The sequence below is a fragment of the Lutjanus erythropterus genome, chromosome 11 (genome assembly GCF_056507025.1).
Source record: "Lutjanus erythropterus isolate fLutEry1 chromosome 11, fLutEry1.hap2, whole genome shotgun sequence".
NCBI classification, from domain to species: domain Eukaryota; kingdom Metazoa; phylum Chordata; class Actinopteri; order Lutjaniformes; family Lutjanidae; genus Lutjanus; species Lutjanus erythropterus.
In genome coordinates, this window is record NC_139327.1 from 2,830,897 (window position 1) to 2,844,755 (window position 13,859).

Sequence of the window (13,859 nt, forward strand, 5' to 3'; positions counted from 1 at the left end):
TTATTGCGATTGTTAGCTAGACCTTATTTTAATCTGTGTTTTCTTTACTCCATTTGCTGAAGTACGCTATACCAAAACAGTGATTGTTAACAATAAATTGATCTGTTACGGACATCGCCATGGTGACATGCAATTATTGCTAACGGTGACAGAAAGTGAAGGAAACATTAGATATCTAACAGTGGTAGTGAGTATGTTAAAGAGACAATTCACCAAAAAGTGAAAATTCTGTCATCGTCTACTCACCCTCTTGCCAGCTGAGGGTCTGGTTCATTTTTTAAGTCCACAAAACACTGCACCACTGTTCTACAGGAAAACAGTGTTGCAGAATCTCCCTATGGCAGTGAATGGTGACCAGCTTTCAAATGTAAGAAACAACTGGAAAAAATACAAAATACATCTCCGCCTTTAATAGCATAATCCAAGTTTCCTAAAGTCTTGACATGCTGTTTGCACACCACACACACACAGCTCAGACTGTGTGCATGTGAATGTGGCTCCAAGCTACGGATCTACAGTGAAGATTCAGGCTAAAAGTATGGTGTTAATAATGACTAAACTTGACTTGTTGATGACTTGAATTACATCAGACGAGCAGTATGGAAGTATTTTGTGTTCTGTTAATATTATAATTTGAAAACTGGTCACCATTCACTTCCATTGTTTTGGAGATTCTGCAGCACTGTTTTCCTGTGAAACTCCAGCAGTGTTTTGTGGACTAAAAAACCTAAACCTGACCGTTAATCAGTATGAGGGTGGGTAGATAATGACTGAATTTTCATTTTTGGCTGAACTATCCCTTTAACTGTGTTCAAGGTCTTTTAATCTATTGTCAGTAACACAATCAAATGATGAGAAATAAAATACTGTGGATAAAATTAAATGGTAAAACACAGCAAAATTTTTCTGGCTAAATTAAGCCAAATAATAAGACACCTCCAGGTCCTGTATTAATGCATGACCATGACCCCAGTGAATTATTATCACCAATCCATTAACATCTTAAGAGTCATTTTAATGAAGCTGGTTAAGGTGGAGCTAATTTTAACTATTTTATAAACTGTTGGGTATTTGAAAGTTCCATGGTCCTACACAAGTATCATTATTCATATTTTTTTCCTGATTAGACACCTCCTCAGGGCTGTGTGGGTGTCCTCACTGGGCGTGTGTGACACCTCTCTCACTCTCCTTAGATTTATAGGATAAATTGAGTTGCATTAATGTAAACTACCTCAAAATTGTACTTAGATACAGTTCTTGAGTAAATCTACCTAGTTTCCACCACCGTTTGCGGTCAGTTGGTTCCAAATACATCATTCAATGTATGTTCATATGGTAGTTCATCAGCCCCATGAGAAGATACGTCTTTAAACGACAGAGAAAACTTAATATATATCAAATAATATATGCACCTGTCCTCACTGGATATTTGTTCATGGAAGAACTATGGTTCATAAGTAAAGTGTCTCAGACTCATAAATGTCTCTCTTTTAAAAGCTTGATTAATACTTACCTTATCAATCTTGCAGACCTTGTTCTCAAACGGGTATCATGGATATCTGTGATGTGTTGTTCACAAGATGGACAGTTACAGTGTCTGCACAATGACAATTTAGCGGCTTTACAGTTGATTAACAAAGCAAAAGATAAACACATTCATGTATGTAAAATCACTTGATGGACATAATTCATCATAGAAGGAGAAATCAGAATCGGATAAGCTATGGGTTAATTCAAGCAGGTTTTTACATGCAGTGAATTTGTATATTTTTGAAAATACAGGCAATCTTGATATATGTATAAAAGACACACATGTCCACAGCTCACTAGTGCAAAATAGTGCTGGATCAGGACTACAAATTATTGGGTGTCTGAAATCATAATTTATTTTACTCAGGTAAAATAGAATTGTGAATTTTTCATCTTCATTTACACATATTCATTCATAGAGAACATCAGGGAAGTAGGGAAGTCATGTTATAGTCCCAAATATATTATCGTAAACCTTTATCTCCATTAAAATAAAACTAAGCTATGCTAGGTAACCTGACATGCCAGATGGTTTATTACACAGAACCATCTGGGAAGTTGTCCTTAAAAACTGTTTGGAAAAGGGCAGTCACTTCCCCCTGAGAAAAACACTTGGCAGGTAATTGGCTGAGCCATCTGTTTGTCACGTCTAACATGGGCTCACAACCAATCAGATCAATTTCTGGTGAAGAAATACTCTCCCGTTCTGATGTAACTAATGCTACCAACGTATCTACGCTAACTTCTTCAGGAGCCGTCCTTGTTGATTGTAGACGAGCCCATGGCCGCCTCTTGCTGTCGTCACACCTAAAACCACACCTGTAGCTGCCAGTAGTCCATCCTAGGACACTGATTGACCGCACCTCTTTTGGTGTGGACACAAACAAATAAATTAGAAGCCTGGTGGGATGGATTCTCGCAAATCCAGCTGCATGGCTTGCAGCTGTGGGATTATAGTACAGTAATAGGCACAATGATGCTTTGAGCTAAATGCTAACATGCTCACAATGACAGTGTACAATGGTATAATGTTTAGGCTACAATGTTCACCATCTTAGTTTCCTGTTTTAACTGTAGACATACATGCTGACACTTACTAATTGCTGCTTGATTGAATTTCTAACCTGATGATGGTGCTAGCTGAAACATTTGTTACAAATTGTTGAGACATTTCAGTCAAAACCACACATGTCAACCACATGGTGGCGCTATAGGAGACCGGCAAGCAGACAGATTGATAATGCTAATACTGCTAGCATTGTGGCTAATAAAGATGAGAGCTCAGTGATTTCTAGATGGCAGAAATGTGGGACTGTGGCAACAAGGCTAGTCCAAATGAAGATCACCTCAGACAGCTATTGAGGTACTTTCCTCATTATTTGATTGTATTCGAGGCCTTCATGACTATAGAATTGGTGACGTTAAACCTGCTAGATGTTAAACATATTAAATTCCAACAGATTTTTTTTCAAAAGACACTGGACTGGACACAAGACAACACAACCTTACTACCATCAGACTGGACCAAGAACATGTGAAGACATTACACTATTAAATCTAAAGATTTTGATGCAGGTAAGTCAACTAAAATAAGAGCAAACTGTATCTTTGAGAACAATGAGAACATTTCATCAGACCAGGAACAACTGTGCTGAAACGTTCCAAATTGGTGTCAATCAGGAGCTACAATTGGAGTAATTAGGATCCTCAATCACTGAGGCAGAACTAATTATTGAACAGCTGGTGAGTGCTAATTGGTTGAAAGGCAATCAGCACTCTCACATGTGATTGGACAACCCCCCGCCCTCAGTCTGAGGTGTTGTCACCAGCCAATCCTGATGCTGTTGCTAAGGAGAAAAGAGCACACCAGCTGCTCTTCTCTGCTCTGCTCAGAAGTCTTCTGTCCACACACTCACTGTAGAGCTGGTTCATGTTTTATGATCAGAAATGATGTGTTAATGTTTCATGAGTCTGCAGTGGCCCAGTTAGACAGTACAGCGTTAGACTCTGCTTTAAAGATGCTCATTAGATTTGGACGATTAAATGTCATTAAAGGGACAGTTAGTGTTCAAGATGAAGGCTCACTCTGCAAAGCAAGACTTATTATGCTTTTCTTTACTTATGTAACCACATGGTTTTACAGCTGGTCAAATTTCAAGTTTAATAAGCATGGTGAAAAACCTTATTAATGCACATCAATAATTGGTAAGCCTAATTTGCTACAGTGAAATAAATTTTGGTGAGAGTAATTTATTGCTGACAAACCCTGAGGTGTAAGCTGCTCTGATTTTTACTGCTGTTTCACCTTTATCAGTGGTGGACTTTGTTTCATCTTCTTACTGCAGTAACATCATATCAGCCAGTCTCATCAATAAACACACTGTACTGAGGCAAATTAGTGGTGTAGTGGTAATAATGAAAGATGGGAAACTTAAATAACATTCAGAGGGTTTTCACAGTGGTGGAAGAAATGCAAACTGCATTATGGCCTATTTCAGAGGAAATACAGAATATTGTTGAAATATTATTACTGAACTACTGCAGCTGGTAAAGGTATGGATTTTTTTTTCTTCACTATTTACACTGCTGGGTAGCCTTTTTCAATATGGGGGTCAATTAATTCTCATCTTTAGCCATTATAACATACCATCATTTTTTTTATTAGATTTTATGTCCTGCAAAATAAGAATTAACTATAAGTATCAAATAAATATAAGGGAGTAAAAGGTACAATATTTCCCTCTGAAATGGAGTGGAGTAAAAGTATAAATACTCAAGTGAAGTACAACACATCTCAAAACTTTACTGAAGTACTTGAGTAAATGAACTGAGCTATATTCACCACTGGATGTTTTTTTAACCAGTTATCATTGATGGAAAGTAACCAATTACATTTACTCAAGTCCAAATCTGAGGTACTTTACATGAGTATCTGTATTCCATTCCATTTATACTTATACACCACTACATTTCGGAGGGAAATGTACTTTTTTCTCCTCTAGAATTTTCAGTCTCACTTATTTTACAGTACAGTAATAACACATAACAAGCTGTTCTTTGTATCAAATTAGACAAAAACTAGATAATATGCTATAATATGTCCCCCTAATACATCCCATTTAATTTACAGTCTGTGGCTCCAACTCACTATCTGGACTGCAGTACTCATTTTTGCTACATATTGTTCCTTTAATTTCAATACACTAAAAATAAATATACTAATTCTGCAACACTTAAAGTTATAGTTTATGTGTACTTTTCCATAAGTGTGTGTAAACATACATTACAACATACAACATACATTAGTGTACTTTAGAAAAGTGTACTAGATTGTCACTACTTATAGTGGTTAGTTAGTTTACTTTTGAAAACTATAATTATTTATTTTTGTAATGCACAATTAGTATGCTTTATTAAAGTATAGTGACAGTGACACTTATTGGACAGTAAAAATGCAGCACTACTCTAATAATACATAATAAGCCATACTTTCTATCAACTTAGATAGAAATATGGTCTTTTTAGACACTTAACAGAGTTATAACCTAATAAGAGCTAACAAGCAGTACTTTTAATCAAAGTAGACAAAAACTAGAAATATTATTTATTTATTTACAGGTTTGTTGTAATGTGTCCCCCATGAATATATAATAAGCTCTAATTAAGCCTAATTTGATACAAAGTACAGCTTGTTAGGTCTTATTAGGGTGTAATTGTTTTTTTTTTGTGTCTAATAAAGAACATATTTCTATCTAATTTGATACAAAGTATAGCTTGTCAGGTCTTATTAGTGTACTGTAAATTAAAGTGCGACCAAATTCTGTTACAGTTTTAGTTACTTTGCAAAAGAAGATTTTATGTATTACATATAAACATACACATATGAAACATATGAAGAATGCAAGGGCATCATAAAAAATAGACCCAACATCATATTCAAATCACTTCACTTCTACCAACTGCAATCATACATTTCTGACACATAATGTATTAGTTTAATAATCCAGTGTTCCAGCATACAATAATACAACACTTACAGGGGTCATTTTCAGGATTATGGGTACTTTTGATACTTTAAAGGTAGGATAGGTCACCCAAAAATGAAAATTGATTATCTACTCACCTTCATGCTGACTGAAGGTCAGGTTTAGTTTTTTAGTCCACAAAACACTGCTGGAGTTTCACAGAACAGTGTAGCAGAATCTTCCAAACAATGGAAGTAAATGGTGACAAATTTTCAAATGTAAAAAAAAACAACAGAATAAAAACATAAAATGTCTCCATACTGCTTGTCTGGTGTAATCCAAATCTCCTAAAATCCTGACTGTCTGTTTAAGTAATATTTTAAATGCAGGACTTTTACTTTTGGTGGAGTATTTTCACAGTGTTGGAGTCTGTTGGTACTTTTACTTAAGCAAATTATCTGAATATTTCTTCCGCCACTAGTAGTTCTAAGAAAGAATTTATCTCACAATCAGGAGTAAAATTTCAAAAGACTTGTTTTGTTTTTTTTACTAAGATACCATCACCATCAGTTATCACTATCAGTGATGAAGTGAAGGGGGATGTGAACTGTACTGTATGGAACACATACACTGTACACAAGACATGCTTTCTCTTTGTTCTGCAGTTGGTAAAGTCATTTCAGTCCAGTAAATCAAATGTAAACAGAACAGTGTGAATCCTGGTGCAACAGACCTTTTTCATTTCAGCCATGTGATTTAGTAGAATAAACACAGATGTTACCAGCGACAGTAGTTAAGGTACCATTCCATTTAGTTTAGCAGAGCCTTTCTAGTGAGTCGACAGCTGCATTCTGACTTTGTTTGATCTGAATGGAACAGAACCTTAATTAGTGTCAGTACCCTACTGTTTCATGTTAAAATGGCTGCTGTGAAGAAAGTCTAACTGCAATGAATCTGTGTACATGCAAAGATTTTATATGAAACATTTACAAACAGAGACAACTCCAAACTGAAAGTTTTATCCTAATATGAGATGTCAGCTTGAGGCCTTCTCCACAGAAGACATTTTCAGATGTCATGGTCGGAAAAGATCAGGTGTGAATAACACATTTAATGGTGTCTGTCTGGGTTTGATGTTCCTGCTGACTCACTGTCACAACTCACTGTGACACATGGTTAATGGGATTAGTAACACCTGAGCTTTTATACAACTATCACAAGTCAAAATGTCTGCGGTGAAAAAGGCTTCATATAAAAGGACAAAGGTACTCTGTAAAAAATGACTGACTGCCTATGTAAAAAAACAAAACTGTGAAGTGTATTAGAAATATGATTTAAGAATACAAGTTTTCACAAGCATACTTGTGCTGTTTGCTTAATTTAAAGAATATTTAAAGTGTTCTTTTAAAAAGTGTAGAATACATGTCATTAAGTTTAAAGGAGAAATATGTAATATGTCATCAGAGATTCAGGAAACGTTAAATTGAGGTACTCACTACTCTGACATCAACACTACAGTCACAGCGTCCCCCACTCAAATTTCTATTCTGGGCCCTAATTCCTGTTTTTGTCTGTCAGTTTCATGTTAATTATTGTTCAAATTAATGCTGAAAGTTTGCCAAATGATTAAGTGTCTGTTTAGAAATCATTAATAATCTTTTTTGAAGTAACCGATGTTTACCACTGTTAAACTGAATAAAATGTTAATAGAGTTTGGCAGCCAGTCACTGAACTCCAGTTCCAGTTTGTATTTTCAGAGCGATGGGCTTTTGTTTTAGGATAACAGGCTGAACTTTACACTGACAGACAACTGACAGTTATAAACAGCTCATCAGCTGACAGAGAAGGACTCAATATTGCTTGTTATTGTTATTTCACAATGTCAGTGCGCCCTGCATTCCTGCAGAGCTCCTGCAGCGTTTCTGCAGCCTGCCTGAGCTTCCTTCAGTCTGGGGAGGAGGGGGTGAGGGGAAACAACTTGCTTCAACCATAGATTGTATATTGAATAGGATTTCAACCCATTTAATTTAGTCTCCGGCTCCAAATCACTATTTCAACTGCAGTACTCATTTTTGGATGTGTAATTGCTACATATTGCTCTTTTATCTTCAGTGCACTAAAAACCAATATTCTAATTCTGCAACACTTCAAGTTATATTTCTGTGTTCTTACAAGAAGATAAAATCATAAAATGACCATGTCATGTCATCAGAGATCAAATGTTAACTTGAAATACTCACGTCTCTGACAGGGACGCTCCAAGTACAGTGTCCCTCTTTGAAATTTCCATTGCCAGCCGGAATAACTGCTTTTGTTAACCTGTTTCTTGTTAATTAGTTCAAATTAATGACGAATGTTTGCTGAATGAGTAAGTGTCTGTTTATGATTTGCTAAAAATCAGTAATAATCTTTTAGAAGGAGTAGATTTGTATATTGGTTAAAATGAGTAATATTTTAAGGGAGTCTGGCAGGCAGTCACTGAACTCCAGAGTGTGTATTTTAAGAGCAATGTTCTTTTGTTTTCAGGATAACACACTTAACATTGAAAAACAAATGACCAGAGGGGAACACTGAGGCCTTCGAGGCCTTCAGAGAAGGCCTAACATATCAGTCTTTCAAATGTTTTATTTAAATATATTATATTTGATTTATCATTTAATTATTAGGCTATTGTCTTCTAATTCTAATTTAAACTTCATTTTCCATGCTTCAGCAATGAACGGGTTGCTGTCCTGAGAAAAAAAAAGTGCATTTTATCATAAGTGTAGTATAAATCACACATTAGTGTACTTTAAAAAAGTATACTAAATTGCAAAAACTTATAGTGGTAAGTTAGTTTACTTTTGAAAACTCTAATTATTTAAGTCCTTTGTAACGCACAATTAGTATGCTTTATTAAAGTGTATTTTAATTTCTCTTGATCATAAGAGTATTTAGGCATGGTTACAAAAAATGCATCTCAATACAAGTTTATTTAAAGCTGTACTTCAGTGGACAAACAAGCTAAACTCTTTTCTACAATTTAATTTAATTACAATAAAAATATACTTAGTACAAAATTAGCAGTTCCAAAATAGCAAACTTTAAGTTAACTAATCAATAACACACTTGAAGTATACTGATGACTAATCTGACTGTGAGTGTGCTCCAGTATGCCAAAATTTAACATATTTAGCATATTTATTTTTCAGCATAAAATTCAAGCTGACAGTAATGCATTCTCAGACTCCACAGACTGGACTGTAGAGAAAGAGATGCATCATTAGATAACCATGTTTTCCTGCTTTAGTATGATTTATTGACTAAAAATACAGAGAATGTCCACTATATTATAGTGAATTTGTTTATTTTCACATTTGTTCAATCCTCTCTCTGTCACTGATACACTTGAAGACCACTTGAAAAGCTCTTTGGGAGAAGCTGGCCCTCTTCAGCCTGTCAGCCTGAGTGCAGGGAGGATGTGGAGGTCTGAGAGGAGTCCAATCAGCAGCCTGGTAGCAAACAACGCTTCACGTGAGGCACTTCCTGGGTTTTAAGGACTGGGATAGCTGCTGGATTGATGGGGATTGGCATGAATAATTTAGGCCTGCATTAAACTGAAAGGAAATGGTGACTCATGGAGGAGGAAAAGTAGAAATGCTAAGTGGTTTAGAGAGTGCAGCCTTGTCTTATGGCAGCGTCTGCTGGCCACCCCATGAGTGGTTGAGCTCACTGTCTGTTACTGAATACATATGGCTCTGCATATATACAGTAATGCATATATCTATACATCTGTTCAGGCAGGTGTTTAAAACTCTATGCACATTCATACACTCTTTTTTGTGTGTATTATACAATGAAATGTTGCAGAAATATCTGAGATGAAGATAATGATAGCTGATAAGCAGCCTATTAGTCACTACAGGTCTGGGACCATAGGGGGAAAAAAAGCACCAGTTCATGTCCGCTATCTACCCTGTGTAACTATACAACATGCTGGAGGCTCAGTGCATAGCAGAGCGCTCTATAAATAGATCTCCCCTGCAGCTCTGGAGTCAAGAGTAGACTTAGAATGTGCATTAGTGGGCTGGCACGCAACATGAATGAGTGGAAGTTGATAGAGAGGAAGAAAAAAAAAGAAGCCACTCAGGACGTCACCAGTTGTGATGCCACATCTTTCATTTCATGATGATTAATTGCAGGGAGATGAGCATTAATAAAGAATCATGTAGTGTGAGCTTCATACATGCAGCTGTACGGTATATTGATTACAGCAGCTGATATGGTTTGGTGATGTAATTTCCTGTCCCCTGTCCTAGTTCCTATACTTATATCCTGACCATGTGTGTTTGTCTACCTATATGTGTCACCATGTGAACATGTGCTGGATGTCAGGGAAATGCATGTTTTTACTGGTGCCTTATGGCATGTTTTCATTCACTGGTTAAATAACAGTATTCATTACTTTAGAATTCCCTCGGTTTAGATTTGAACACAAATCTAAATCTGTGTCTGATAAAATCACATGAATATCTAATGAAGGGAGCTATAAGAGATGAATCTGTGCTTATACTATTCTGAGTTATGTAACTCTTGTTAAAGTGCTGTGGTGGTGATAAAAAGCAGAGCTCCTGTGGACTGTCTGTCAGCTCTGTGTCAGTGTGAAACTAGAAAACAGCAGATACTGTTCAGTCTTAACTGTACCAGTCAAACCAGTTCTCGAAAGCCACAAGTATTTTATATTTATATATATATATATATATATATATATATATATATATATATTTAACATGACTTGCAGTCAGAATCTGCTTACATTTTCTTTAAATATTTTTTTACTGACGTGAAAGTTAACCTGACATGCCAGATGGTTTGTTACACAGAAACAGCAGGAAAGTCGCCCTTAGAAACTGTTTGGAAAAGGACAGGCATTTTCAAAAACACTCAACAGGTGATTGGCTGAACCATCTGTCTATGACATCCAACATGGGCTACTTCAACCAATCAGATCAAATTTTGATGAAGAAATACTCAGTTTTGTATAACTGATGTTATCACAGTATCTACGCTAACCTTCCATGGCCGCCTCTTGCTGTCGTCACACCTAAAACCACACCTGTAGCTGCCAGTAGTCCCTCCTAGGACACTGATTGACTGCACCACTTTTGGTGTGGACACAAATGGACAACTTGAACCCTGGTGAGATGGATTCTAGTGGATCTGCCTCACAAAGTAAATGCTGGCAGCTGTGGGATTATAGTACAGTAATAGGCACAGTGATGCTTTGAGCTAAATGCTAACATGCTCACAATGTACAATGGTATAATGTAAAATGTTTAGGATACAATGTTCACCATCTTAGTTTTGTGTTTTAACCATAGACATATGCTGACACTTACTAACTGCTGCTTGATTGAAATTCTGATCTGATGATGATCTGAAAGATCTGCTGTTACAATTCGGTCAAAACCCCAAACAGGCAAACAGACAGACTGACAATGCTAACACTGCTAGCATGGTGGCTAATAAAGATAAAGAGAGCTCAGTGACTTCTAGATGGCAGAAATGTGGCACTGTAGCGATGACTGGCATCCTAGGACAGTGATTGGCTGCACCATTTTTGGTGCAGACACAAACGGATAAGTTGAAGTCTGACAAGATTTTCACATGATAAGTATACAGACATTTCACACAGTCCTTAACACTTAGTTTAGGTAGAAATAAAAAAAGATAGAGATACATGAAAAGTACAGTATAAGGATGTTGAAATATATTTCAAAATATATTTATATAATTAATTATATACCAATATCAAATCACTTTTATGTAAGCACAAAAATTGCGTTGCCAATGAATATTTGGCTGCAGATTTAATGTGATTTCTGGTATGAACAGCGTTCATTTCTGGTCTTCTTTACAAACACAGATACAGAGACAGATTATTTTGTTGCTAGAACAGATACACATACAAATAATGACATCTCTGTACACCTCCAGTAAGTATCATCAGCTGTAACAGTAATCAATCATTGATAGATTACGGATTTGATAATGGAATTGTTTAATTTCATCAATAAAAAGTTATTTCAGGGGGCTTCAGGTTCTCAAACGTGTTGTGGGACGTAACTAAATACATTTACTCAAGTACTGTTAAATAAGCACAATTTGAAGTACTTTTATTTTAATTTTCTGTTTCTTTATACCTCTACTACACTATATTTTGGAGGCACTACATTTATTTGCCAACTTTAATTACTAGTTACTTTACAGATTCATATTATTAATTGAAAAAAGACAACTGAATTGATATGTTGTCATAGATGAAGCTACCCAGTTGTACACCTTTACCAGCCGCAACATTAAAGTGATGAACACATTACTGCATCAATAATTATAAACCGGTAATATGATACATATATATGTATTTCACACTTTCACTTTTGGTACTACAGTGAAGATTCAGGATAAAAACATGGTGTAAATAACATTTTTTAGTCAACTTGGCATGTTGGAGCTTTAGAAAACTTGGATTACACCAGACAAGCATTATGGAGGTATTTTATGTTTGTATTCAGTTTTTTGTTTGTTTGTTTGCTTTCTTTTTGCAAACTAGTCATCATTCACTTCCATTGTTTGGAATGGTGGTATTGCTGTTTTTTTTTTATTTTAAGTAAAAGATCTGAGTACTTTGTCCAGTCTTCTTCGAATAAAAAAAAAAACTTGCTTGCTTCACTCTCATATCATCATAAGATGAATATCTTTGAAGTTTTTGTTTTGTCATTCGAACTTTTCGAACATATCTTCAAGATATTATCCTGAGCTGTGGTGACTTCTGATAGCTTTTATTTTTGATGTTTTAAAGACTAAGTTGTGGTTGATTAATCCACAGGACTGTGGAATCTGAAGAAATACTAGTGACTGTGTGAGGTTGTCCTTCAGCACAGTGCTGCTCACAGTGACAATGTTAACATGCTGATGTTCAGCAGGTATGATGTTTGCCATGTTTACCATTTCAGATTAGTTTAGAATGTCATTAGTTTTGCAGCTTTTGGTGATAAACCAAACTACTGGAAAGATCACAGTTTTGGCCTGATGATGGTGCTAATGATGGTGTAATTCATCATAACACACATCCTTGAGCTATAACATGGCTAAAAAGTATTAATAAATGAATCAGTAATAACATCATTAACAGTATCATACATACATGGTCTGGCTCCAGCAGAACTACAATATTTTCATTCCCCCTCTAGCATCCATGCCTGGTGCAATTGTTTTAAATGACCTTGCTCAGTCAAGAGTACAGAGCACATCTCCATCAATTATGTATCTATCTGCCCATGAATAATTCAACAGAGACATTCTGTATGATGGAATTATGCAATTTTGGGCGTTATGACACATTTCAGTGCACATACGCAGCAGAAACGGCCCTGTTTCTCCGTGCATATGACACCCATCTCATATATCAATTTCCTTTTCAGTTTTTCTCCACTTCATAAAGTCCAGACACAGCCCACTCATCCACAGATCAGAGGTCACATCAGTGTCAGGATGAACTTTACAGCCCCTCCACACTGAATGAGACCTGTGTGCTGAAGGTCACTGGATTAGGATTCACTTATTTTAAAAAAATATTTTTATATAATGTCATGGTATGTATGTGATGAATGTATGTGGTGAAAATCCATTATGATTAAAAGTAATCCATTTAAAATCCTACATCAGTGAATGTACAAACTTATCATCAAAATGTACTTCAGGTGTCAAAAGTATAAGCATTCAGTAATACTGATGCATCAGTGTATAAGTAGCATTTTATTTTTGTAGCTGCTTGAGATGGAACTAGTTTCACCCACTGTATGTACAGCACAGTTAGCTTGTTCAGCCTGGTGGTCCACAACCTAAGGGTTGGAGGAGTTCTTCTAAAGAGTCAAATGATAAATCTGAAGATAAATATGATTCATCTGTCAGGAAAAAAAACAAAAAAGGTTTTAGTTTGTGGAATTTTCTCTGATACTGCCTTTTAGTGGAATATTGGAGAGTTTTACCTTATATATATGAAGATTAAAGGGGAAATAAGTGACAAAGGGCCCCAACTAGACACTGCTGTTTTGTAATAAGTCATAAGCCTTTGACATCGGAAACCATTAGTCTATTTTAAACATTCAACTGCAGTAATAAAAAGAAATAAATACTTTTGAGTGGAGGGGGACTTTAAGTGTGATAAATTACAAATATATAAGAAATCAGGAAGTGGCTAAATAGATTGTCACTGTGGCACTGTGAAAAAATGTTAATAAATACAATGCATTGTTTGAGCTTCACGGTACTGAATGATGTATGTGCAAAGTTTGGCATTAGAAGGCTTTTCACATTCATCTG